This window comes from Electrophorus electricus, chromosome 7 (genome assembly GCF_041902795.1).
Source record: "Electrophorus electricus isolate QZ-2024a chromosome 7, ASM4190279v1, whole genome shotgun sequence".
In the NCBI taxonomy this organism is placed as follows: domain Eukaryota; kingdom Metazoa; phylum Chordata; class Actinopteri; order Gymnotiformes; family Gymnotidae; genus Electrophorus; species Electrophorus electricus.
In genome coordinates, this window is record NC_137503.1 from 11,150,173 (window position 1) to 11,175,404 (window position 25,232).

General features: G+C 41.8%; 1 protein-coding gene across 1 annotated transcript in view; it reads right to left on the reverse strand.

Moving 5' to 3' along the window:
• tafa3a (TAFA chemokine like family member 3a) overlaps positions 1–19,403 on the reverse strand; it is a 55,998-nt gene extending 36,595 nt beyond the window's left edge. Inside the window, exon 1 of the mRNA XM_027019207.3 lies at positions 18,883–19,403. The gene's annotated coding sequence lies outside the window, so the exon portion shown is untranslated. The remainder of the gene's footprint in view (positions 1–18,882) is intronic.
• Between the last annotated feature and the right edge of the window lie 5,829 nt (positions 19,404–25,232).

A 25,232-nucleotide genomic window follows, 5' to 3' on the forward strand; every position in this document is an offset into this window, starting at 1 on the left:
ACACTAGTAGTCCCCATTGTACTGGAGTCAAGATGATTTGAGGTAATGTTCAGTGTGTCTTATGCGACCACACTTAATGAGACTAGCTGATCATATCTAGCCTATGCTCAGTTAGTCTGACTGCACCCCATCTGAGGTTTATTAGAGTGTTCAGCTTGCTCTGCAAACTCAGAAATGCCACTCAACTCAACCAGCATTTTAGACCTACACATCATATACAACATTAATCTTGAGAGACTCCGGTTGAATAATTAATTATCCATAACTGCACATTTCTACAAATGCTCAGTGTATATTTTCTTAAGCTACAAAACTCACCACTGAGAACTGGCTATGGTACTAAAGTAGATATGAAATGCTTTCTCACAACTTTCTTTTCAAGCTGCCACCAGATTCATTACAATATTTTCAAATTCAGCATCATATATACTTAAGTATAGAGCTACACAGCATGGCCTTTGCATAGACTAATTTAATGTAAGTCTTAAGATTAGGCTGGCAGAAGTGTACCAGAGTCACCTGAGGGAACATTAAAGAACCATCCAAAACCATATGGTCCAGCACATCTGTTACCTCTGTGCATACAAGGTAAATGTAATGAGCAAGAGTCATGTTCTCTATCTGACCCAAATGAGCAAAATCACTATTCACTGGAATTCACTGTTACAGAGAATTTCAAAGCAATCCTGAAAGTCTGGTTATGCCAAGGTAAGCTTGGAAATGTAACATACTTTGTGGTACTTTTTTCTTCTCCAAAAGCCAAAATATCTAATGCCACACTGTGTAAACTGTGAAATAAAAGCTGAAAATAAATAAAAAGTCCCCAATGTGTCTTTGTCTATCTCTAAGTCTATCTCTTTTTCTCACTCTGTCTATTATATCTATCATATAACAATGCACAGGGATTGACACAAAATCAATTATTGTTCCATTCACATAAATTTTCTTCGCTGCCTTTTACAATGTGCCAGCAGTATAAGTATAATATACTTCTTCCCAGAATCTGGGTACTTTACTAATACATAGTAGCTACACATATATAGTGATAATGCATTAAAATCACACAGATGTTCTCTAGACAAGAAAGGAGTCACATTACATTTTCTTCTGCATTTTATATCAAATAAAACTTCTTTAGACCTTTAAAATGAATCCGGGGACCAAAGATTTTAAATTTGAAATGCACGTCTTCAGCAAGCAAACAAGTTGTAACAACTACAAAGAAAAAATTAAAGGAAGGTGTAATATTTAGAACAAACTCCCACCTTTACTTACTCACACTGAACAATTAATTATTTTAATCAACACCTTAGTTCAGATTTGCTCATGGTTAAAACAATTAAAGAAAAGAAATCAAGAAACAGGTGTCAGAAGTTAATGAAATGTTTTTGTCATTACTGAATGGCAACAAGATTTTTTCCTTCTTCTTCTTTTCTTCATCTTCTGTTATAGTTTCATGGTTGCCTGGATTTATGACAACCTGATTGAAGGGCCTGACAGGATAAACCTGTTAGACATCTTCATCCATTAGCCTCTCACATTGCAATTACGTCTACCTTATCATTTGCAAAAAACACAGCTCTGAAAGGAGAAGCCTGAGGTTTTCATTACTGCATTGTGGCCTGGTGAAGAGATAAGGTTGAAAATAGTTCGCTGTTTGACTGACTTTTTTCATTTCCTGAAAGCAAAGAAAAAAACCTATTAGCATACTAGCATTAGCATGGCTCAGACATAGTATCTGGCTCTATGGGAGTGGAGGTGAAACTGAATTTAACGTAGCTATGCAGCTGAATTCTGGTCCTGCTCTGAAAGCTGTTGAGGTTTTCACAAATGCATTTGGAAACATCAAGGGGAGGTTGCAGGAATAAATGAAAGAGGAGGCAGAGGCAAATATAGCTCCTACCCTGAACAGTTTGAGTGCCATGGCTTTGTTTTTAGTACAATTTGTTCTCTGGTGTCTCAAAGAGCTTTGGTACAAATAGGTATCTTATTTCCCTTTTCATTTTTTTTCCCCACAGTAGAGGTTTTTTTTTCCTCACCAGAAATTATTAGTAAAGTGCACAGATCTAAAGAGGGTTGACTTTATCCAGCCTACTGGCAAAATATTGGCACCATACAATGCTCATGGCTTGTAAAATATCAGAACACTGTCAGATCAAAATCCAGGCTTATGGTCTCCCACAACTGACCTTGAAGAAAACATGTTCATGTTCTGTTTTAGGCCGCAGCCAAAGTCTGCTTCCATTGCCTTAAACACTATCAACACTATTTGCTTAGAAGAGAATGGTACACTGCCTGGCCAAAAAAAAGGTCACACTCTCTAATATTTCGTTGGACCGCCTTTAGCTTTGATTACGGCATGCATTCGCTGTGGCATCATTTCCACAAGCTTCTGCAATATCACAACATTTATTTCTGTCCATAGTTGCATTAATTTTTCCCCAAGATCTTGTATTGATGATGGGAGATTTGGACCACTACGCAAAGCTTTCTCCAGCACATCCCAAAGATTCTCAATGGGGTTCAGGTCTGGACTCTGTGGTGCCCAATCCATGTGTGAAAATGATGTCTCGTGCTCCCTGAACCACTCTTTCACAATTTGAGCCAGATGAATCCTGGCATTGTCATCTTGGAATATACCCGTGCCATCAGGGAAGAAAAATCCGTTGATGGAATAACCTGGTCGTTCAGTATATTCAGGTAGTCAGCTGACCTCTTTCTTTGGGCACATAACGTTGCTGAACCTAGACCTGACCAACTGCAGCAACCCCAGGTCATAGCATTGCCCCCACAAGCTTGTACAGTAGGCACTAGGCATGATGGGTGCATTCTTTCAGCCACCTCTCTTCTTACCCTGATGCGCCCATCACTCTGGAACAGGGTAAATCTGGACTCATCAGACCACATGACCTTCCATTGCTCTAGAGTCCAATCTTTATGCTCCCCAGCAAATTGAAGTTGTTTTTGCCGGTTAGCCTCACTGACAAGTGGTTTTCTTAAGGCTACACATCTGTTTAATCCCAATCCCTTGAGTTCCCTTCACATTGTGCGTATGGAAATACTCTTACTCTACGACTTGATTTCACCACACCACAAGTGATCGCCAATCATGATCATTACAGATTTTCTTCCGACCACATTCCTTCCTCAAAGATAATGTTTCCCCACTGTCCTTCCACTTTTTAATAATGCGTTGGACAGTTCTTAACCCAATTTTAGTAGTTTCAGCAGTCTCCTTAGATGTTTTCTCTGCTTGATGCATGTCAATAATTTGATCCTTCTAAAACAGATTAACATCTTTTCCACAACCACAGGATGTGTCTTTCAACATGGTTGTTTAACAAATGAGAAGCTACTCATTGCATCAGTTAGGGTTAAATAACTTGTTGCCAGCTGAAACATAATCACCCATGCAGTAATTATCCAATAGGAGGCTCTTACCTATTTGCTTAGTTAAATCCAGGTGGTGACTTTTTTTTGGCCAGGCAGTGTATTATCACATTGGTTAAATTTAAATGCTCCAGGCTAAGCCAGAAGGATGAGACCAGGTGCAAATGAGCTGTTAAAAGCTTAACACCATGTGCCTGATATGTGCACCCAAGAAAGACACTTAACCCATCTAGCTTGTGGAGCACTGGCAAATAGCTGACTCTGTGCTTCTCCCCTCATTATTTTAATGTAATATAAATACATAGCAGTGTCTGTTTTCAAATTTCTGTGCTTCACATATGCTAAAAGCTATTAAATATTAAAAAACACTCTATATGTGAAAATACTGTGTGCAGTGGGGAGTGAACTGAGTTTATGGCCAAAGTTCCCATGATCCAAGCAGCAAGTTGATGCCATAGACCATACAGGTGCACAGAAATGTGCTCCCAAGGTCCGGCACATTGTTTAAAGCCTGCAGTAAGCATGGCAAAGACAGCAGTTCATCAGCGGTCACACCCCCGGCAATGAAGTGTCACCATCTATGGAAAAGCCCTCTAGAGGAAGGTTGATTTGCTGTAGAGTAAGAACCCCCCAAGCAAGTCTCATTGTCTTCACAGAGGGATGCTCAGCTGGAATGTTCAGTCCTTGAAGGGATACAAATCTATAATTCTTTGTTAGGCAGTGACCTGTGAGGATACAGGCTGGAATTGACAGTGTGCTGAATGCTAAGAAGAATTTCTAGGGATGTAAAGAATTGTGTTTGTTGTGTGGGGCTGGAGCATGGGTCAGAGAGGGAGGTTAGGTCAACACTCTTGAGAGTTTGATTCCTCATTTGCGTTGTACCATAATAATAGGAAAAAAACAGGAACATGTGAAGTTGCAAGTTTACAATTGTCCCTCTATCGGTTGTCATAACTGTCAACAGATTGCAAGCCACAGATTAACTATAATTGTAGTAGTGATCATCTTTAGCTGAAAGGACACAGAATAGTAGTTTAAAAATAAAGCATGTTGGAAAATTCACATAGTTCCACCCAGGCATGCCTCTGATTATGATATCATGCTTCCTCATCAGAAAATGACAAAACCACAGATGTACCAACAATGCCGCTAAACAGTTGGCCCCCATGTCTCTGGGTCTTCTGCCAAGCATGGGGAAAATGCCGCTCAACACAAGTACCCCAGGCATCTCCTTCTTAATCCTACTTAATTTATTCATCGCCATGCCTGTGTCTGTTTGTCCCTGAGAGGAGTACAGTGTCTGTAATTACCTAAAGGCTATTCATTACAGTGAGAGACACTCCAGATGCCACTGCAGCAGGGCAGGGAACGGGGATGTGTCCTCACACTACGATCTGCATTCATGCAACAAAGTGGGACTTTCATCCTTCAACCAGGCACAAAGTCTTTCTTTCGTGCTGTGCAGAGTGTCAGGTTGGAGCTGTCAGAGGCACTAGCCTTCATTGGAACAGACAGAGAGAGAGAGAGAGAGAGAGAGAGAGAGAGAGAGAGAGAGAGAGAGAGAGAAAGAGAGAGAGAGAGAGAAGAAATGCCTTGATCTGCCTATAGCGAAGGGTGCTGAGAGCGAGCTGTTTGGAAGCAGAAGGTGAAGGTTTGCAAGTGAGACAGGTTTTCAAACAGATCAAAACTACAGGGAGCCAGGTGCAATCCCAACCAAAGTCAAGTCTGCCAGCTCCATTTTTACATCAGAGGAAGCACCTTATTCACTTTACCATGACAATTTGGGCACGAGTTGGCAAAGCTTTAATGATAACTATCCAAATAAAGCCATGCCAAACAAAGCTGCCCAAATGCATGGTAATCATTCCTCTATCTTGTGCCTAGGCCAGCAGACCCTTGAGGAGTATGGTAAATGGTGTTTATGGGTCATGTAGACAAGTCATTGTTTCTCAGCTCTATTTGAGTGCTATCTGTTTATGAATCAGAGCTCTGAGTGTGGCATGTTAATAAATCAGAGCTCTATTTGAGTATCGCCTGGTAATGAATCAGAGCTCTATCACAGTGTTGACCTGTTAATGAAATGAAGCTCTATCTGAGAATGGCATGTTAACAAATCAGAGCTCTATCTGAGTATGACCTGGTAATGAATCAGAGCACACACCATATTCAGATAGAGCTCTGATTCATTAACAGGCTACTCTCATATAGGCCACACTCTATATGAGTGGGGCCTGTTAAACAGTACATTCATTCATAGCATCCCAGACAGCCATTTGCTGTGTTACTACTGTGCCTCATTAATTATAAGTGAAAAATGAATGTTTCAATATGCTGATGGCACAAACAGAATTAGCATCATAGATTTTGCAGCATAATTATTTAGTAATGATCATGCATAATGATTTCAGGTCTCTTCCTCACTGTACATACATGGATATATGCACAGACATGGCCATGCACAATCAGCATCAATTCACTCTCAAGCCAGACATCCCCCATTTTACCCATTTTCTTTCTGTGCACAGGTCAGGAAACAAAACCAACTAAATAGATGTTTGGATATTTCCGTAGAAAGATGAAGAGGATAAAGTACAGATAGAATGAGCACAGTGTGTATTTAGAGAATAATTCCTAAAGGAGAACAAGAAAGATCCAGTCAACTCAAGCCATACTTAAGAGTGATTATTTTTAGCCTTGTTTACCGGGTGGCCTCTCCCACTCCCTCCGTCAGAAAAGAAATGGGAAGGGGAAAACGAGAAAGGGGCTCCGAGGAATGAGCACATCGCTATAAAATCAGATGCCACCTCATTAGGATCAAATCAAGCACCCCCCCCCCATTCATTCTCACCCCCATTAAGGTGACAATATAAAGACGCCCACAGAGGGAAGAACAACAGAGTGAGGTTAGTGCGGGAGTGTGGACACTATGTAACGAACGAGCTGCATCTGCGCAGCGGTATTTTCATCTTCAATCTGAATGAAAATTCCCAGCTGCAGACATGGCCCCTGGTGGCGCCGTCGGATGCAGCATCTTTACCTTATGCCTAGCAGGGTAACTCAGGCATCTCAGTGAGAATACTGTGACTAGCACGTTTATTCCTAGTTTTGCCTTATTATGAGGACGTCATGCTTGTCTGTGTCACAGAGGTGTTGAGGACCTCTTTCAATCATCGTGTGCCCATGCGTTTTTTTTCATAGACACTACACATCTGTGGAGAATGCGCTGAGCCACGTAGATCCCTGGTGCTCTCTCTTTATGCTTTGACAAGGGACACAAATGCAGGGGAAAAACGTAAAAGAGGAGGAAAGGAAGGGTACTGAGCAGAGGGAGGTCGCCACAGTAACCGGTACAGTAGCCACGGAGCGATTACTGAAGGAGCCCATTCACTGCATCACATTCTGTGGGTAGGGCTTCCCGCACAGGCCCTCATTCATCTCACGAATGGAGCCATCCTGTCCATAGCCAGACGGACCAAGGCAGAGCTCGTCACTGCACAGAGGGCCATTGCTCTGCGACGCACATAGTTGCACAAGCGCTCGTGGATGGGCCTTGCGGATTGCATCCACAAAGCCTGGTTAGCAGCATACGCAGGACTCGCACAGGTGCGTATACAAAAATGCTTACACACACACACACACACACGCATATGTGCATATGCACACACAAATATTGGATGTGCACATGACATAAAAGGACATCCTTATAAATGTCCTTGTTCCGCTCTCTTGTATACACACCCACACAGAGTACAGCACTCTAATAGCTTAAAGTCAGTATGTGTCAGTATCAGTATGTGTCTGGGGAATTCAGATCCAGCCTCCCAGAGAGAGTATATTAACTTAAGGGAAAATGCTGCATAGATTCTTCAGAACTGCTTAACCAACAATTTTTGTGGCACCCATGCCAAAGAGAAAGCTGTGTCAAAAAAACAAAACCACAGCCTGATATCAAGCGAGGCTTCCACTTTTTGTCATTCTGGTTGTGCTGGTATCAGCTGGGCATGCATGTGCTCCCTCTTTTCACCTCCCCAAGCTGTCACCGCACTAAATATGAATATTTCAAAGCCACCTGCCTCTGAAATAGAAATGGCTACTTCCTCACTACACATGTGAAATGAAGGAACGTCTGACTGCATCTCATGCACGACACGTTCAAGACATGCAAATAACTAAGTGACTCAAGTCAATCAAAACGAGGGAACCCTGTCAATGCAGCGTTTTGCTTCCTTCAAGGCACTGACAGGAGCTTTCCAGACTGGGGGTCTTCCGGCAGTTGTGGAAGTTTGGTCTCCCCTAGCACACCTGAAAAAGTGACCTTCCTACCAGCTCTCTCCCTGTTCTGTCTACCACCCACTCTTTCTCAGTTGATTCATCCCTCTATCCGGTAAGGCCCGTTTCCTCCTTTTGCACGATTCTGTCACGCAGTTACATCAGCTTATCCAGAGGGCAGGAGAAAGAAAGCGAGAGATGAGAGAGAGAGACATAGAGAGAGAGACAGAGAGATAGAGGAAAGAGAAAGAGAAAGAGGGAGAGAGCGCAAGCAAGAAACAGAGACAGAGACTGTGCAAACAGGGCTGACATAGGCAGCAGATATCACAGCCAAGTCCCACATTCTGTCCATTCATCATTCCTCTGTGGGGCACAAGTTCATTAAACCAGCCTTAGACCTCTAAATGCCCCTCAGTCCCGCGAGTGTGAGCATGTATCTGACTGTGTGCATGTCTGTGTATTCTGGCAGACAAGGGGATAATTCCTCCTAACTAAGGTCTGTGAGAGGAGTCGGGTAGAGAGCAGGAAAGACCAGACCAAAGAAAGAGACATTTCATTATCAAAAAGCAGCTCTGAAGCACACTGTGCTATAATAAGTCTGATTTGCCTATGAGAATTCTATGCTCCAAAAACATCCAGCACTTAAATGCATTCTTCTTCAGTAAATACAGTCAATTCATACTGGCAAGATTATGCTCTACAGATAGACCATTCCAACCTAGTCCTAGCTTTTGTTTTGTTTAGCTACTTGTTACATATAGCAAATGCAAGTCATTTCATATCATTTCATGGCTTTCTTTTGTAGATACCTGTTTTACAGTCAAGAAGGACAAATGTGTTTAGTTCAAAGGTTTCTGCCTTCTTGAACTTTGCATGTGTTTAGTTTTGTAATTTTTTCTAATTCTACCGTGTCTATACTTGAGAAGTCATTCTCTTCCTTTTCTAGCTATTTTTCTCTGGATAATGCATATCTGCTGTTGGCTGACTGTCAAAAAATGAACAGTGGAAATAAAAATAAGACCACTGTCCTTAAGAAATAGCACCACCAACACACACATAACCACACACACCTGCACATAAACACACAGCAAATGTTATTGGTGAGCTCTTCTTGACAGGCTTTAGCAAGTGAACAAATTCAGTCACGGTATATGGGCCTGCAAACATGCTGATCCACACATTTTAGCTCAACTAAGGCCTGAGTGTTACAGCACATACATGTGTTCACATGCCATAAAATCACCTGGCCCAAAATACACCATTCCCCTTAATATTCTCCATTAGGACATAGAACATAGCAGAAACATTCAGTTCTTACATTCACTTCCCTAAATAAAGTCCACAAGCCATCTGCCCCAATGCTTTAAGCAGACTGTCACACACCAGGAGAGACTGGCTGTGAGCACTCCACTGCCCTATCTACATTATGTATGAGAACAAAACGATTCAGCCTTAATGAGGGTGTGTGTTTGCGTGTGTGTGTGTGTGTGTGTGTGTGTGTGTGTGTGTGTGTGTGTGAGAGAGCCTGAATATGCAATATCTTTGCCTATTTGTGTGTATGTGAATGTTTGTGTGTGTGTGTGTGTGTGTGTGTGTGTGTGTGCATGCATCTGTGTGTGTTGCTCTCATGCTGCTTGCCTCCACACTGCTTGCTCTCATTTTCTCTCTCTTTCATTATTTATTTCTGTCCCTAGCTTCACTTGGCAGTTATTTTGTCAGGCTGTGTGGGAGACAAAATAATTGCCTCTATATTTTTCCAATTGATTTTCTTGTGCAAGTCTAATACAGTGCTCAGGCAGAGTCAGGTGACAGCTCCTGTGCACTGGCCCTTTGTGTTATTTCATCTACATAGTTAGAGCAGTGGGGTTTACAAAGGCACACACTCTGAGTCTCATTCACATGTGTGTTTAATGCAGGAATATTTGCTTTTTTATTTGATTTGTCAGAATGTTTTCATATTTCATTTAATGACTCACTGCACATTAGCGGCCACTGAATTAAGTGAATAAAAATCTTGCCATGTTGCTTATCACTCATTCTGTGATCCCATTTATATTTCATAAACAACTATGATTACAGTGGAGAGAGGCTGAATTCTTAGGTTGAAAGATAATAATAAAGAAAGATTATGTTAAAGATGGGGGAAGCATTAGTATAAAAGTTTAGAGTTCATTATGTTGATTCTTGAAGACCACAAGGAATACTCTCATGCACGTGGTGACTCAAACAGGGCTGTATCACACTTCAGAAAAGCAGCTTAAGGTTTGCATGGGGGATTCCTCCTGCCTGGTGTCTGGCTGACCTGCTGACTGGCGATTAGACTGGGAGATGGAGGCAGACATGGCAGGCTCCATATCACTCTACAGCAGGCCAAATATAGGCCCTGACTCTGGAGAGCCCGAAACCAGGCCAGCTGCTGAGGAAACAGCACCCGGAACCAAGAGGGAAAAGAAGAGGAGAAAGTAGATGAAGGGGAAAATGAATGGTCCTCTTAGCCACCTGTCGTCTCCCTCTCCACTCCGCACCTTCTACCCCATCTCTACATCTCCTTTCTTGGGCCCAAGAAGATGGAGGAAAAATCAGCAAGAGAGAAAGAGGGGAAAGAGAGAGAGAGAGAGAGAAACAGAGAAAGTCAGGGAGAAAAAAAGGCAGGCATGGAAATGGCCATCAGCCATCACCCCTGAGCCAAGGAGCAGTGCTGTACTGACACAGAGAGGCTGAGGGCACACTCACAGGAGGGAGAACGCAGTAAGGGAGGGTGTTGGAGCAGCAGCATGCTCTCCACCTGCCACTAATGAGAGGCCAGAACGAGGAGTCTGTCCACACACGTCCTTGCTGTCACGACACACACCTCTCTGCCCTCCTGGCCAGAGACATGGTAGCAGTGGTGGGGGGGTGCAATAAAAAATTTATATCGACGCTTTCAAAGTTCAAAATGAATGCAGAGTGTGAGTGTGCGTTTGTGTGTGTGTGTGACAGACGGCGGGCGGGGGGGGTGAGAAAACGGGGGTTGTTGAAGACACAAAGTAAAACAGATCTCCCCCAAAAAAGTGGCCATTATGTAAGTGATTATGAAAGGGGCTAAGTGACTTGCTGGCAGGCATGTGAAGCCAACTTTCTGCTGTCACCTATTAGAGTACTCCAATGCCTCTGTCATGTGCCTCATTTTTTTATTCAAACGTTCCTCACTGGGGTGGTCGTTCAAAATGTCCTGTATAGGAGGAGTTGAGGAGTTTAACCTTCCCCTCCTCTGTGAGCAAGTTGCTTTACATTCAGCTTAATTAAGTCCCCTTGTGAAATTCTTAGGACTGATCAGAGATCAGGCCACAATGGAGCGTGTTAGGTTATAGCGGCAGTTTCACATTGCCAGATTAAACATGACTGTAGTCTGTAGGCCTGATTGTGCATTTGATCAAAAAAAATACCCTGAGTGCAGCTGGGATTAAACATTGGAACTACAGGTCTGTGCTGAAGACACTGCAGTAAGTCTAAAATGAGCACCTCCAGCACATCTGCTGATTGCCTGTCTACAGGCCCTGCTGAATGGTGACAGTTGAATTCGGGGTGTGAAGACATGTAGCTGGAAAAGTGTGTGTGTTCTCTGCGGCATGTGTGTGTATGTGTGAGCTCTAGGACTGACTGACAGGTCTTTTCCACCCGCCTGACACATACTGAGAGAGAGGAAAATACAGGCGAGAGAGAAAACATCAGGGTTGGCTTTTCTTACTGAGCATCTGTAGAGGTGAGAGAGAGAGAGAGAGAGAGAGAGAGAGAGAGAGAGAGAGAGAGAGAGAGAGAGAGAGAGAAATGGAGGTTGGACATTAGCCGCTCAAGATTTGTCGGTAGTTTCTGAAGCGAAGAAGTAAACACAGATCAGCCTGCCAGACATCAGGCCACAGAGAGAGATAGAGAGGGGGAGAGAGAGGATGAGGGAGTAAGAGAGAGACAGGAGGGAATAGAGCGTGGCAAGTTTTAGTGATGTAGGCGGCTTCCCCCATTCCTGTGAGAATTAAAGCAAAGCCTATTCCTCTCTCTCTCTCTCTCTCTCTCTCTCTCTCTCTCTCTCTCTCTCTCTATCTATCTCTCCCTGTTCCTCCACCTCTCTATCTCTCTTCCACCCTCTCTCCATCTCTCCTTTTCTCTCTATCACTTCCTCTTTATTCCCAATTCTCTTTCTCTCTTTCTCTCTCTCCCTCTCTCTCTACCTTTTTATGTTTTTCCTCTCCCTTCATTTTTCTCCCCACACCCTCAGAGCAGGACCAAAGCCCAGGAGAAATTAGTCCCTTTCACTTATGCAGAAACTTCCAACAGAAGCTGGGGCTCCTTTCTCTCTCCTGACTTGTGATTCCATACTGGCTCTGAGAATTGATGGTGCCTCCAAAAACAGCCACCCCTGTGGTTTATAAGAGAACAATAAAGATGCATGAAAAGACATGGTATTTGGCAAACGAGTGCTAACACTGTGTATATGGTGGCTATGAGCCCTTAACTAATTTTCAATTTTTTCTTGTCATGTATGGAGGGAAAGGTGTGACAGATAGATTAGAAAGTTTCAGGGCTGTCTTTAATTTCCTCCAGAGCACAGGGGCTCTAGCCACTGTCACTGTGACGACGGTGTGCTCTACATGAGACAACACCCCAAGCCGAAGTCTGTTGTAACCCATCAGTTTTAGAGAACTACAAAACATTTGTAGTCCTCTGATGACAGCTGGTGTGTCTGTAGTGCATTTTTCCAGTGCTAGCTTTTCAAGCATTCTCCTTCTAGTGTCACAGGGTCTGATGTTTGTGCTTCATCTATGGTACATCTATTCTAATCTCAGCATACAGCTATCCCCATACACATGAGAGGCAGGACAAAGCAAGCTAGATCAAAAGGCAGAGCGCCAAAGTTACCCTGTGGCCACTCCGGATCCCTAACGCGCGTGTGTGGAGGGGTGGGCGATAAAGAAAGTGAAATATCTCCACATCCGTTTCACATTCCAGTACTGTAGTGTAGATGAAGGCTCTGTACAATGAGCCCATGGGCTCGTACGGGGCCACTCTCCTTTTGATGGGGCTGCCTTTGAAGTCTGCACAGCTCTTTCAGAGAATCATCTGACAATGAGTAAGTTGAAGACTCTCTCTGTTAGGTCAGAGAACGAGCGCTAGCAGGCGGTGGGGAGAGGGAAGCATTCCCCTTTTCCTCTGCCATCTTATTTATTAGACATGAGAGGGTCAAAACCCGCCGCAGGCGCTCTTTGCAATCTGTCAACGTTTTTGCCTTTTTTTTAACCACACCCCTTTTTCTGCCCAGGATGTGAAGGGCTGGCCTTGAAACAAAGAGGAGGCGTAGACCTTTAGAATAATTTTGCACTTTTTTTGCCTTGTAGTCACCGAGCAACAATCAGAATAGGGACACATTGGCCCCAGACGTCCCTGATGAAGAAATAACAAGCATCAATAAATAAATAAATAAATAAATAAATAAATAAATAAAATAAAATAAATAATGGAGAAAAATAGGGCTTACTGCCAGAGCCTGTAATTGCAATTTTCAGCCTGAAATTGTGGCCTAATGATTGTGTAGAGGCTGGGAGGACACTGAACAAAGTGAATGAGGTGTAGAAATACTTTCTGTGAAAGGAGAGAGAAAGGGAGAGATTTGGTGAGAGGAGAAATGAGGGTGAGAGAGTGAGAGAGTTCGTGAGAGGAGGAACGAGGGTGAGAGAGTGAGAGAGTTGGTGAGAGGAGGAACGAGAGTAAGAGAGTGAGACAGCTGGTAAGAGGGCATGATGAAGGGCCAGGCAGGGAGAAAAAAGATTGCTTTCCCTTTTCACTGCAGCAATGAGTGAGCAACATACCACCTATATGCAGAACAACAGGAAAGGCCGTGCTTCCACAGAGCAAGGCGGGGACACTGGACAAGCTAGTCTCAGAGGACACAGAGACAGGGGGTACTGCTGTGGAGGGCTGAGCTGCAGATCATGCCAAAGCTCCATGGCTCTGCTCTGAGGCCAAACCTCGCTGCCAGCAGTGCAGCCACAGCTCACAGCACCTGGTGCTCTGAGCAGAGGGTGAGCTTTGCTTCTGTGTGCTCTCACAGAAACCAGCTGCATTCTTGGACTGGGTTTGTGACATGTTAAAAACTTCTTTTTTTGTTGACTTTATGTAGACTTTAAAGTAGACTTGATTTTACCCATGATTACATGTGTTTTATATGTGATAAATTGCACTTAATATCTTATTTTGCCAAGCCTGAAGAGCAATAATATACTTGATCTATGTTATAAGATTGTCCTAATCAAGAATAAAAAGTGGTTAATACTAGGCTTCTAAAATTCTAAAATGTATTCCTAACTCCCTTTCTTTTAAATCCACTATGACAAATCTGGGGAATTTGTATTCACCACAGTCACAGCAGAGTCTGGCAGGCACAGGTGCACTGCTGCCTGCTCTCTGCTTTTTATGAAGCACTCTTTATTTTATATGCAACAAATACAGAACTATATTTGAGGGAAAAAAACATAAAGGCAAATCCATCCAAAAGGGAAAAGTATTTTTGATGAATAAAGGAGATTATAATTCTAAGAAAACAATTCTATGCTAGTTGTACTACAGATAAATCGACTGCAAGGCTCCAAATGTTTGTATGAGCCCAAACTATGGAATATGGTGGACACATGAGAAGAACGGTAGAAAGATTTCCTTACCCAGTGCTAGGGGATAGTGAAGACTTATGGTAATATGACTTGCTCTTTTGAGTGGCGTATTGAAAATAGGTCCAGAGAGAGCAAAATGGAGTGGTGACAGGGGGAACCCGCCCCAAGCAATTTCACTGTATGTTTACACGTCGATTCACAACAATGCCAGCTAACCAGAGTGTGATGGGTCCTGGGGTAGCACAGGGCTATACGGGGTGGACAGCTGAGGGGTGCAGTGTGGCTGGTGTAATACTGCTGGATATATACCTGCCTTCTCCACACCTTCTTCTGGCACATCGGTTGCCGCCGGAAAAAAAAAAAGGGAGTAAGGAGACAGAGAAGAATGGGAGAGCTAGACAAACAGAGAGAGTGGAAGGGGGCAGGAAAAAAGGAGGGAAATATAATTCAGCAGTTTAATCTCTGAGGAGCACTCTGTACCATGAGATGGGGTCTTCTCTCCTTCCTGATGCAGGGCCTACCAAGGGCTCCCAGGCAACCAATTTGCTTGTTTGTTGTCACGGCGTTTCGTTTGGTTACAGTTCATTGCAGCCATCCTCCACTCTGGCATGCTCTCTTAAGTGGCATCTATAAAACATGGAGTCCCTACCTCTGTCTCTCTGTCCTTCTCTTCCTCTCCTCACTTTCTTTCTTTCATATCTATCTACCCTTCATTCCTCACGCCTTTTGGTTTTTCTATACAGAAGCTTCCACTTGTGAACTCTCAGCTAACAAAGCCTTCTCGCTTGCTGCAAAATCCAATCAGTTTGTTCACTAGAGTTTGTTTCTGGTTGTTCCAGGTTGTTCCAGGTTGCACAGCATAATCATATTGATATTGATAATGCAAATAGTGTTTCTGTCAGACAGCAATTAAAAATAAACCTTACATATGTCGGCCATCATGATAATTACACTCTAAAACAATGCATAGTAAATACCACAATTATAACAAATGCAACTCCCCCTTGGTGAACCAAACCTGCTTTGAGAAGGGCTGGAATGAATTAGATTTAGACATCAAATGAACTCCAGTTTGGTGCAGGGATGAATCCTCTGAGAGCACACAAGATAAATGGATTAATTTGCACATGCAATGATTTCTAAAAGGCTAAAATATCAACTAATAGAATTCATAAACTGATATATCGTTCTGCCTTTAACTGCAATTCAACCCAAATTTTCTACGCTACCATAAACCTTCATGTGTTTGAAAGGCGGGAGCTAGCATGTCGCCTCACTCCACTGCTCTCATCCAGATGGCTCACGCTGGTGTATTCAAGCACATATTGTGATGTTGGGGAGCCGCTGTTGTTTGTTTCACGCTGAGAAAAGGATAAGCCCCCACTCTTATGAGCTGTCACGGCTCAGGCAATTGGCAGGCACTACACCCACGACGTCCGGGCACGTTGCTGAGGGGGTGCGGCAGGCATCTCTGAGTGGAGCACCATAGTGTGGATGCAGTTTGTAGACTCCATGCTGCATGGGACTTCAAGGAGCTGCCACATGGCTGTGGATCTAGGATAGGCAACACCCTGAAAATCCAGTTAGCTTTTACTTGCAGGCTTATTAACTGTTCTACCCATAAACCTGTTATTGAGGAGAATTTGGTGTTCTTTTGTTTTAAAATGCATACAATTTTATATTGAATGGGAAAAGGTGGTCAGCACTGGATCAGGCTTGGATCAGCATTCAGACACAATCTCGGTGCAGGCTGGTTTTACAGCACTGTGTGACATCACTATGAAAATGCATACATTTTAGCAAAGCACAGATGATCAGGAAGAGAAGACTTGGGATTTTTCTCTTTGCCACAAGCACTGCTTTTGTACACTGCTTAAACGCCCCAAACTGCACAGTTCGCACTGAATTTAGTTTGACACGGTGACAGTCCAAATCATGGAGCACAGAGGGTCGAAGACAAAAGCATATCCAGCCAGTCTTGGCCCCACTCACCAGCACAAGCATGCAAAGCAATATCCCTGAATTAGTGCCTCTCAAATTCAACAGCAGGCTAAAGGGTAAGGACACCGGTGCTCCGCTGTTCTTTTGGAAACAAAACGTGCTGGATGTGCCGCTCGCACTTCAGTTTCATCTCCTCTCACCTCTGCAATAAATCATCTGCCATCTCATGCATGTAAAGTAATCCTAGGCTACGCTCACTGCAAGCCAAAGTTGCCCCGAGCTTTGTTCCAAAATCTGCCTGCGCAAAGAAAGCATTAGCTTGGCCTTTATGGAAGAAACAACAGGCTGGAGCCAGGCACCGGCCCCAACAACCACTATTCAAAGGAAGCTCCACCTGTCTTTCTCCAGTATCAGAAAGGAGACATATGCTCATCCTGTCTTAAGGACTAACACATATAGTAGAATCAAGTATGTGGATGTACTCCAGCTACACATGCTCCCTTCATTAGTCTTTTCCGAATGCTCCCGAATTCTTGTTTCATTGCCAGTGTAAGAAGCTGTTAAAAGTCACTTGTCATCTCATTACTGTTAAGGGTTGCTGTACTGACCTGTCTTGGCAGACAGATGGAAGAGGTCATCCCACATATTCCTCTGCCATATATCTATCATGCACCTTACCTGGCCAGAGCTCATTCAGCCTCACCCAAGTTTTAAACCTGGCCAGAGATACAGCACAGAAAAAGTCTGGCGAGAGGTAATTGGTTTAGCACATCTTGGAAAAGGATTGAAAGTACCACTCATTAAAATGATAGGTAATCACATATTTAGTGTGCTAAGTAATGGGTCTGAAGATTTGTATTGTTAAATGAACAGTATTGACTATTCAAAAACAGTGCTCTATCATGCCCAGATTAATAACTAGCATAATTTGGTCTGTAATAGAAATTTAATTTTTTTGTTTGTTATGCACTATAGCAGGCAATACAGATTAAGCACTATTTACAACACACCAAATAGATTGTGCACTATAGCTCACATCCGACTTGATGAGCAAATCACAACTTTAGATAGGCCTCTTCAGCTATCCATTCTAATTTGAAGAAAGAAAGAAAGAAAGAAAGAAAGAAAGAAAGAAAGAAAGAAAGAATGATTCCTGTATGGGTCCTTTGCTCTACCCGTCAGCAATTCCCACAAATAACACCCCACAATAAAACCATCGGCCAACAGACCCACGGGCGTTTTCAAGGGCTGCTGACGGCGATCTATAAAACACTGTAATGGGTCACTTGTCACGGGGTGTGAAAGAGAAGATCTACGGCACCTTTCCCCCCGCTGTCTTGGGACTGCAATTAATCAAGGGCGAATAGTATCAGCGTGCAACAAGAGCTGTAAGGTTATTACCGGCGCTGTTCCGCTGGATGAAATGCGATGATAGCGCTAATTGCGAAAAACAGCTGACCGCACACAAGACTTGGAAAAAGAAGATGAAGGGCACGTGAAAGAATGGTGGAACAGTGCGGCGGGTGTCACAAGAGCAGAAGAAATACACAAAGCAAGGGAAGTCATGCCTGACCCTCTTAACAAGATTAAGTGGAGATTTCCCCCTCTGTACATTATTTTATTAAGCTTATTTATTTATTTATTTATAGCTCCTAAATATTAGTAATAGTTGCACTTTGCTCAATCTTATTTTATCCGTTTGTTTTTCAGTCCTTACAACTTACTCTCAGTTTGTGCAATGACAGAGATCGAGATTTTTCTTGAGGGCTTGCTAAACATATGCAGATATTATTGCCTGACTAGCTCATGACTACTCGGTACTCTATTCCGTAATTTCTTGATAATTAATGTAAATGAAGATGAACTCACATCTATTAATGATTTTGGGAATGATGCCCGCCTCGGGCTGCCTCAGCCAAGTTATAGATGACACACTACTGCTCTAGTCAGGGGTTTCTTTCACCAGTGAACACTTTAAGTAATTTTTTTCATGTGTGAACGTTCCATGTGGAGCCATCTTCATCAGCATACTCATCCTCACAGTCAGCGGCAATAACAACAGCTCTGCAAACACTATTGGCCCCTTTGCCAGCTCTATAATCTCTGCGGCCACTCTAATCATCATCATCATCATCATCATCATCATCATCACCTTTGTTGTCCTCATCAGTACTTACAGATTTGCCAAAATTTCTATCGCCATCAAGCTATGATGGTGCAGTAATTGTCTGACGTAGCTGCGTTAATAATTTGTTGGTGTTGCACACCTGCTGTGATCCTGGACTTCCACTCTTCCTTTTGTCGAGATGAAAGTCCGCCAGAGTGCTGCTTTTATACTTAATTATACTGATTATAATCAGTTGTCTTTAAAATCACAGCATAATAGACAATACTAAAATGCGTAAATCTAAATTCTTAAACCTGTCTTGTGTTTTGTGTTCTATTTATTATGAACAGAGCATTCGAGTATAACGAATTCTCTGAAGTATGCATTCAAATGAGATGGCTTGAGGCTTGGGGTTTTACGAATCTGTTACAGTGCATGCAAATATCTGAATATTACGACTACTGGATTTCACATAATTAAACTCAATCCAAGTATCTGAAATAACTATTGTATAACTAACTGATAAAACGTGCTTACCTGTCGTTGAACGTTAATAAAAATCTGGAAATAGCCGTCTCATTTGCGTTCCATTGTCAAAGAAAAAAACCCGACAGTGTCAAAGGTTGATCATTTCCTTTGCGCAAAAACGTCCCCAAGAAAAGCATCACCTACAGGTAAAAACACGATATGTATATTATTTATTGCTTTCTAGACCTGTATTTCATTAGTCAAAATGTAATCTAAAATTAGACGTCCACGCTCCGCCTTGGCAAAGTTCCTTCCCGCACTCGAGCCTTGGCAAAGTTCCTTAGACGACGCGCGCTGCCTCCAAACTTCCCCGCCGGATGAGAGCGCGACTTTGGATGACCAATTACGAACAGCTCTTCAGTCCCAATTATGTGATAGAGGGCTCAATTACGCAAAATCCCTTTATCAATTTCCTTCCTCTCATCTGGTATTGAGAATGTGGCTTTAGCTGCTTGAGTCATCTATGGAAGCGACGTGTTAGAAATGTTGTAGCCGGAGTTCTGTCGAGACCGGAAGGCAGGGCTCTCGACTTCTCGCCTCTGAAGCGTTCAGCACTTCAAGAATCTGAACGAAACACTGGGGAGATGCGTGCGCTCACCCTGTTATGTTGTAAAATGGCACCCCCCAGTGGTTACCTTGGTAACGTCTTGTTTGTCCTAGTAAGATATAATAGGCTAGTGAATAGAAAGTAAATGGTTAATAATAAATTTTGGGAAAAAGAGAAATTTCAGCTTGGATATAAAAACACTGCTCTCTCCGAATCAGCAGAGTTATCAATGATAAAGTTTGTAGAAATACACTAACAGAACAGATGAAGTTGAAGGCTACACCAAAGCAAAAAAAAAAAAAAGTTTCCCCTTTTGGGGGATTGAAACTGAAAAATGTTCCAACATCTTTACAGGATCTGAAATTTCAATAAGAATGCACAAGGTTCTGTTACTTTCTTAGTTGCCAAGCCTTCTTTTCACCTAGGTACTGCCTAGACCATTAGCTCTTGCTCTGAAAAGGTTTCCATTTTGGTAATATCATTACATCGGCCTGCCTCTGCTGTTTTACATCCATAAGGCAAAGGGGAAGCAGTAATCAATAGAGCCTGAGATTGCTTGTGCTCACTGATGGCACACACAACAGTTCACCTTTAATGACCAAAGGAAAAAGTGGACTGGCATTATAAACTATATCACCCTCCTCTTCACCGCCAGACTTAAAGAAAATTCCACATGCAAGATTCACTGCTTTAGGCTTGCTTAAATTTACACAAAGTATTAAAATCAAAGCTATTCTGTCTGGGATTATTTCATTTGTATGTAAAACAGGTAAAGGAATGACTTCTCTAACTTTTCTACACAGATCTTCAGTGATATTATTGTTATGTGTGTGTGTATATATATATATATATATATATATATATATATATATATATATATATATATATATATATATATATATATATATATATGAACTAGGTCTCCTAGCATAATGGCCCTTTGCCTCTTTTAAGTCTTATGGGACAGAGCAGGGAGATGAATGTAAGGGAGGATCTTGAATCTAGAGCTAATCTGTCCTGCTTTACTACTGATGGATGATAGTCCATGTCCTTACATCATGTAACCCTTGCTCAGAAGGAGCTTCATCTGCCAACCTCCAATCTGCACATAAATGGATGACTGCACACACAGATACAGCCCTTAAGGACATGGCCATCCTTGACAGGGTAGAGAAAACTGCTGTGATTGAAGAGTCTCCAGGAAGCTACCTGTGAATTTCTGAGACACACTGCTTCCAGGTCGTTCAGCACTACCTAATGAAGACACTGCAATTTTAAAACGTCACATGGAAATAAACTACTGTCTTCATATGAGGATGTTCCTTTTATTTAAAAAAAAATACTTTCTGCTCAGAACATTGCTTAGTTTCCATAGTTGCCCGATATTACATGGCACATACAACAAGGAAATTAAAAATGCACACAATAGCTTAGAGATGCTGTCATGAGGCTCTACCTGCTTTGCTGAAGACTAGGGCAGGAAGTAAAGAGTTAGATGGTTTCTTATAGAGGTGTGCTGTAATGTTCTCCCCATCCTGAAGAACAAAATGTCAGGGCTTAATTGATTATGTACTGACATGTTAATGACATGCAGCAGGCAAGGCAAGCCAGGCCTCTGCATCAATATGTGGCTGTATTAAACTATTTACAATAGCCTCTGCTCAAACAGATGAAATAAGAAACACATTCATCGTTCTTCCAGGCTCCTATGTCAGCTCAGGTCAAAAATCACCTCTGAAAAGTAATGGAGCATTAAGAAACATATTCTGTGTGCAGAACATGTTATCTTAAAATGGCAGGCCCTGCACATAAATGCAGTGTCCTCCAGTTGAACCTGTGCTTGTCTTTTCCATTTCCGTAAACTTAAAGACAATGGCTTTATATGTGCTGAAAAAAGATAAGTGGTATGAGACAGAGAGAGAGAGAGAGAGAGAGAGAGAGAGAGAGAGAGAGAGAGAGAGAGAGAGAGAGAGAGAGAGACCTGTTGCATTATGTGACCATTAACTATAGTCCATGTTGAATAATTGATACAGCTCTGCCCAGAGGCCATTACTACCCCTTTCTCTCTATTTCTCTTTCCCTGTCTTTCTCTCTTTCTCTCGGGCACACTCTGTTTTTATCTCTTTCCTCCTCTTTCTCTCTTTCATTCTGACACTCTCCCTCTCTTTTTCTGTCTCTCACTCTCTCTGACAGACACATACATACCGTTTAGAATACTTAATGCAATTAAAAATGAGATGTTTATATTGAAATAAAAAAATTTAAATAAATTAATGACAAAAAAGTTGCCCTACCAGATGCTTGATGTTTGAGGTTTGTTTTATCGATTGTCTGACATCTATGCTATGCACATCAGTGATAGTCAAAAGCTATAATGACAGTTGTCATCAGTATGCAAGGAACAGCATCTTAGAGTGACCAGTAGATGTCAGCAATTAAATGTTCTCTTGTAAGAAACAAGTAACTGTCATATATTTCATAGCAGGGCTTTAGTGCACAACTGTAGTTGTGAAGTCCAGCACAGTTTGTTGCTTTCTGCTGACTGTTTGGTCCATTGCCTCTAGGATCACACCCTGTTCTCATGGAAGGCTAACAGACACTTATGAATTTCATGGAAGTATGCATTATTTTTACAGTATAATTGGTAGAGGCTGAGAACTGGAGGGAAAAGCCCTGTCAGAAAGATAGCAGTTAAGTTTAGAAGAACCATATGACACTGATTGCCTCTGCTGCATAGGTAATGAAGCAGTTTAGCATACTGTAATTGGGCATGTGGCAAATGCTAAGTCTATCATGATGATCAGGATATGATGATATGCTTGACTGTTGAGGCACTCACTCCAATTACAAACTCTGCATTAATCATATTAGTAGTATTTTATCATGCTCTAGATCTAAGGAACTATAAATTACAGGAGTGTTGAAGAGAATGAATAGAACTTAGAAAGCCTGTGGTTCTCAGGGATCTGTTTCCCCAATGCCGTGGCTATGGTTTACCATGTTTACCATGTGAGAAACATTTACTGAAGCCACAGCTAATGGAAAAATATAATGAATGCTTAAATGAATGAATTGGTCAGGTCACTCTAGAAGCCTTGGGCTGGCATGTTTGTTAGGCAACGATACATAAATAATGCTTATGAGCTCCACTACAATCATATTCATTAAAGTGATCATATTTGAAGGCTATTGTTTTTAAGTGGCTGTTCAGTCCTGAAAAGCGGGGGTGTGGTATGGAGAGAAAGAGAGAATGATGTGTGTTGAATGACAACTGGAGCATCATTAAAAGATGCTTTGTTAAAGGGCACTTAACTTTCATCTCTTGTGTACTGGCTCCCTCTTTTGGTGGAAGATATTTATTCATGTTTTTGTTTAAAGATCCTTGACTTCCGGCTAACAACATGCAGATCACTGTGCAGTCATGCATGCACGCGTGAAGAGCATACACAGCACTGACATGTCATAAATATAGTACCGTGGGAATAAGAAGCTTGTATGTTGGGGTGTTTGGTGTAGGATTACCCTAATTACATGCTCAAATCTTCATACACTGGCCTCAAACTGCTTTTTAATGTAATACATACTTAGCTTTGTGATTCACAAGACAATATGGGTTATTTATGTTATTGTAAAGATGTTTCTTTGTGTTTTGTCTTTTATTTGTCTCAAGCTCCTCCCACACACCTGTTTTTGTTATCCATCTCTGTCCCTTGGTAGTCTCAGCCATGGTCTCAGTACATATATTACTTCCTTTCATCATGTTCCTGTGCTTAACTCATGTTCCCTCTCTTGCTGTCATAAAATGTTGCTGCTGTTTCACATGTTATTGAGCCAGTGTCTTGCATTTTTTTAATGTTTCTATTCTGGATTCCCTGGTTTCTGGTCTCTTAACCTGTTTACTGGTAAAGATTTTGCATTTATCTACATACTTCCCATGCTTGTATGTTAACAGACTGCATGAAAAGTTAGTAGAACATTTTATCGATTTGAGATGAACTTTTCCTTCAAGATCTCTCTGTATATAATATTTGTTCCACTGAGGTCCCTTGCAATATTAGTAACTGCAACATATTGCAACAGTAAAGTAAGTTAGTTACACCATCAGGTGTTCATACCAGTGACAGCAGGTTTCACAGATGGGGTGGTAAATTTTGGCTCATGAGTTCCTTTTTTTCTTGACATCTTCCTGTTTTCATCTTTCTAGTGCATGTCCCAGACCTCTACAGGCTTTATTCCTTATTAGGAAAATGTAGTAAAGCTTTTCTGTTCTTGAGACTTATCGATGGTTTGCATCTTGATGTAAACTTTGGCATACTCTCCTCATTGTTAGATTATTGGTTAGATCACCTCATTGTGGAACTAATGACATAACAGCACACACAGCTGATCTGCCTATTGTGTGATGCTTTTGGTCCCCTAAATTGATAGACTTAATAAGTTTTGTAATTCTTACACAGTTCCCCAGTATTTGAGTCAAAGAGACACTGCACACATTAATTTCATAGCTGTTACCTCATTTTAAATAACATATACTAAAGTACAGACAAAACAATAAAAATTGTTCTTGATGTTTAAAAGTGTCTTGTAAGTATGCTCCCTTTTCCACCATTTGCCCTGCTGTATGAGAGCTTTGGATTCAAAAACCTGAATACATGAGCCCTTATAGCAGAGATACCCAGGTCCAGTGCAAGTACTCTTCTAGTGCGGAAGAGTCAAAACATTGCTTTAGCTATTATTCATGCATAACATCAGATTAAAGCCCTTCATGAGCTATGTTAGAGAGAATATTCTGAATTTAACTACACTCTGAATTCTGCAGAGATGTGCTCATGTCTACCAGCATTGTCTTTCTGGCTTAGATTTTAAATTCTCATTTTTTTGGCATTTTGGACTCTCTTCCAACCTAGAGATGGCAGTATCGTCACTCCAAATGCCGTCTGCCTTATTGCATTAATAATATGTTGCAACAATAGGCTGCAGCCTTTTAAGAATGAGACTATAGAATGTGCTGGAATGGAAAGTTCCTATAGGAACAATGAGTAGTCAATGAAATTGTCATCAGCAGCCAGTATTCATTCATAAAAGTGTCAAATTTTATTATTTGTCAATTCAGGATTTTTACATCATTGTGATCACAGGAATGGATCATTACCTGGCTCTGTGGATATGTTCTCCTTCGTTTGAGCCAGTAGAGATAAAACCAACTTTACAAGACTCACCTTGTGGAGTTCAAATAGAAGTGCCAGTTTAAGACCTTTGGGGAGTGAAGAGGGGAAATGAGTCTTAAAAACATTATTCAGAGAAGCATCTCCTGGGGATTCACTTATGTCACTGTCAGCTTTGCAGCACCAGTGGAAGCTTGAATCAAAACATTCAAATCACATCCCCTGACTGCCTGTGTCCAAAACTGTAAATCCTCACAAATGTCCTCGTCGTGTCCATCATATTGTTTTATTTTTATTTAACCCTAAAGCAAGAATTATATCTAGGGCATTTAAAATGTATTCTCCAATAAACGTAGGACAATTTATTTATTTATTTATTACAAATATATCACATAAGGTTTCAGGTTGACTGATACCGTCATTATTATTGTTATTATTATTATTATTGTTCATCTTAATATTTTCAGCGGCACGTTTATTGTGGAATGCAGTTTATACCCTATCCAATACGCCCTCCCCTGATTTTGTAACCCCATAGGCTTCGAAGTCGACGTTGTACTGGATGTACCGACGTAGTCTACAGATTTCCCACGCCTACCTGTCACGATGAACTCCCGTGCCACTCTAAAGCCTCGCGGATGATATAT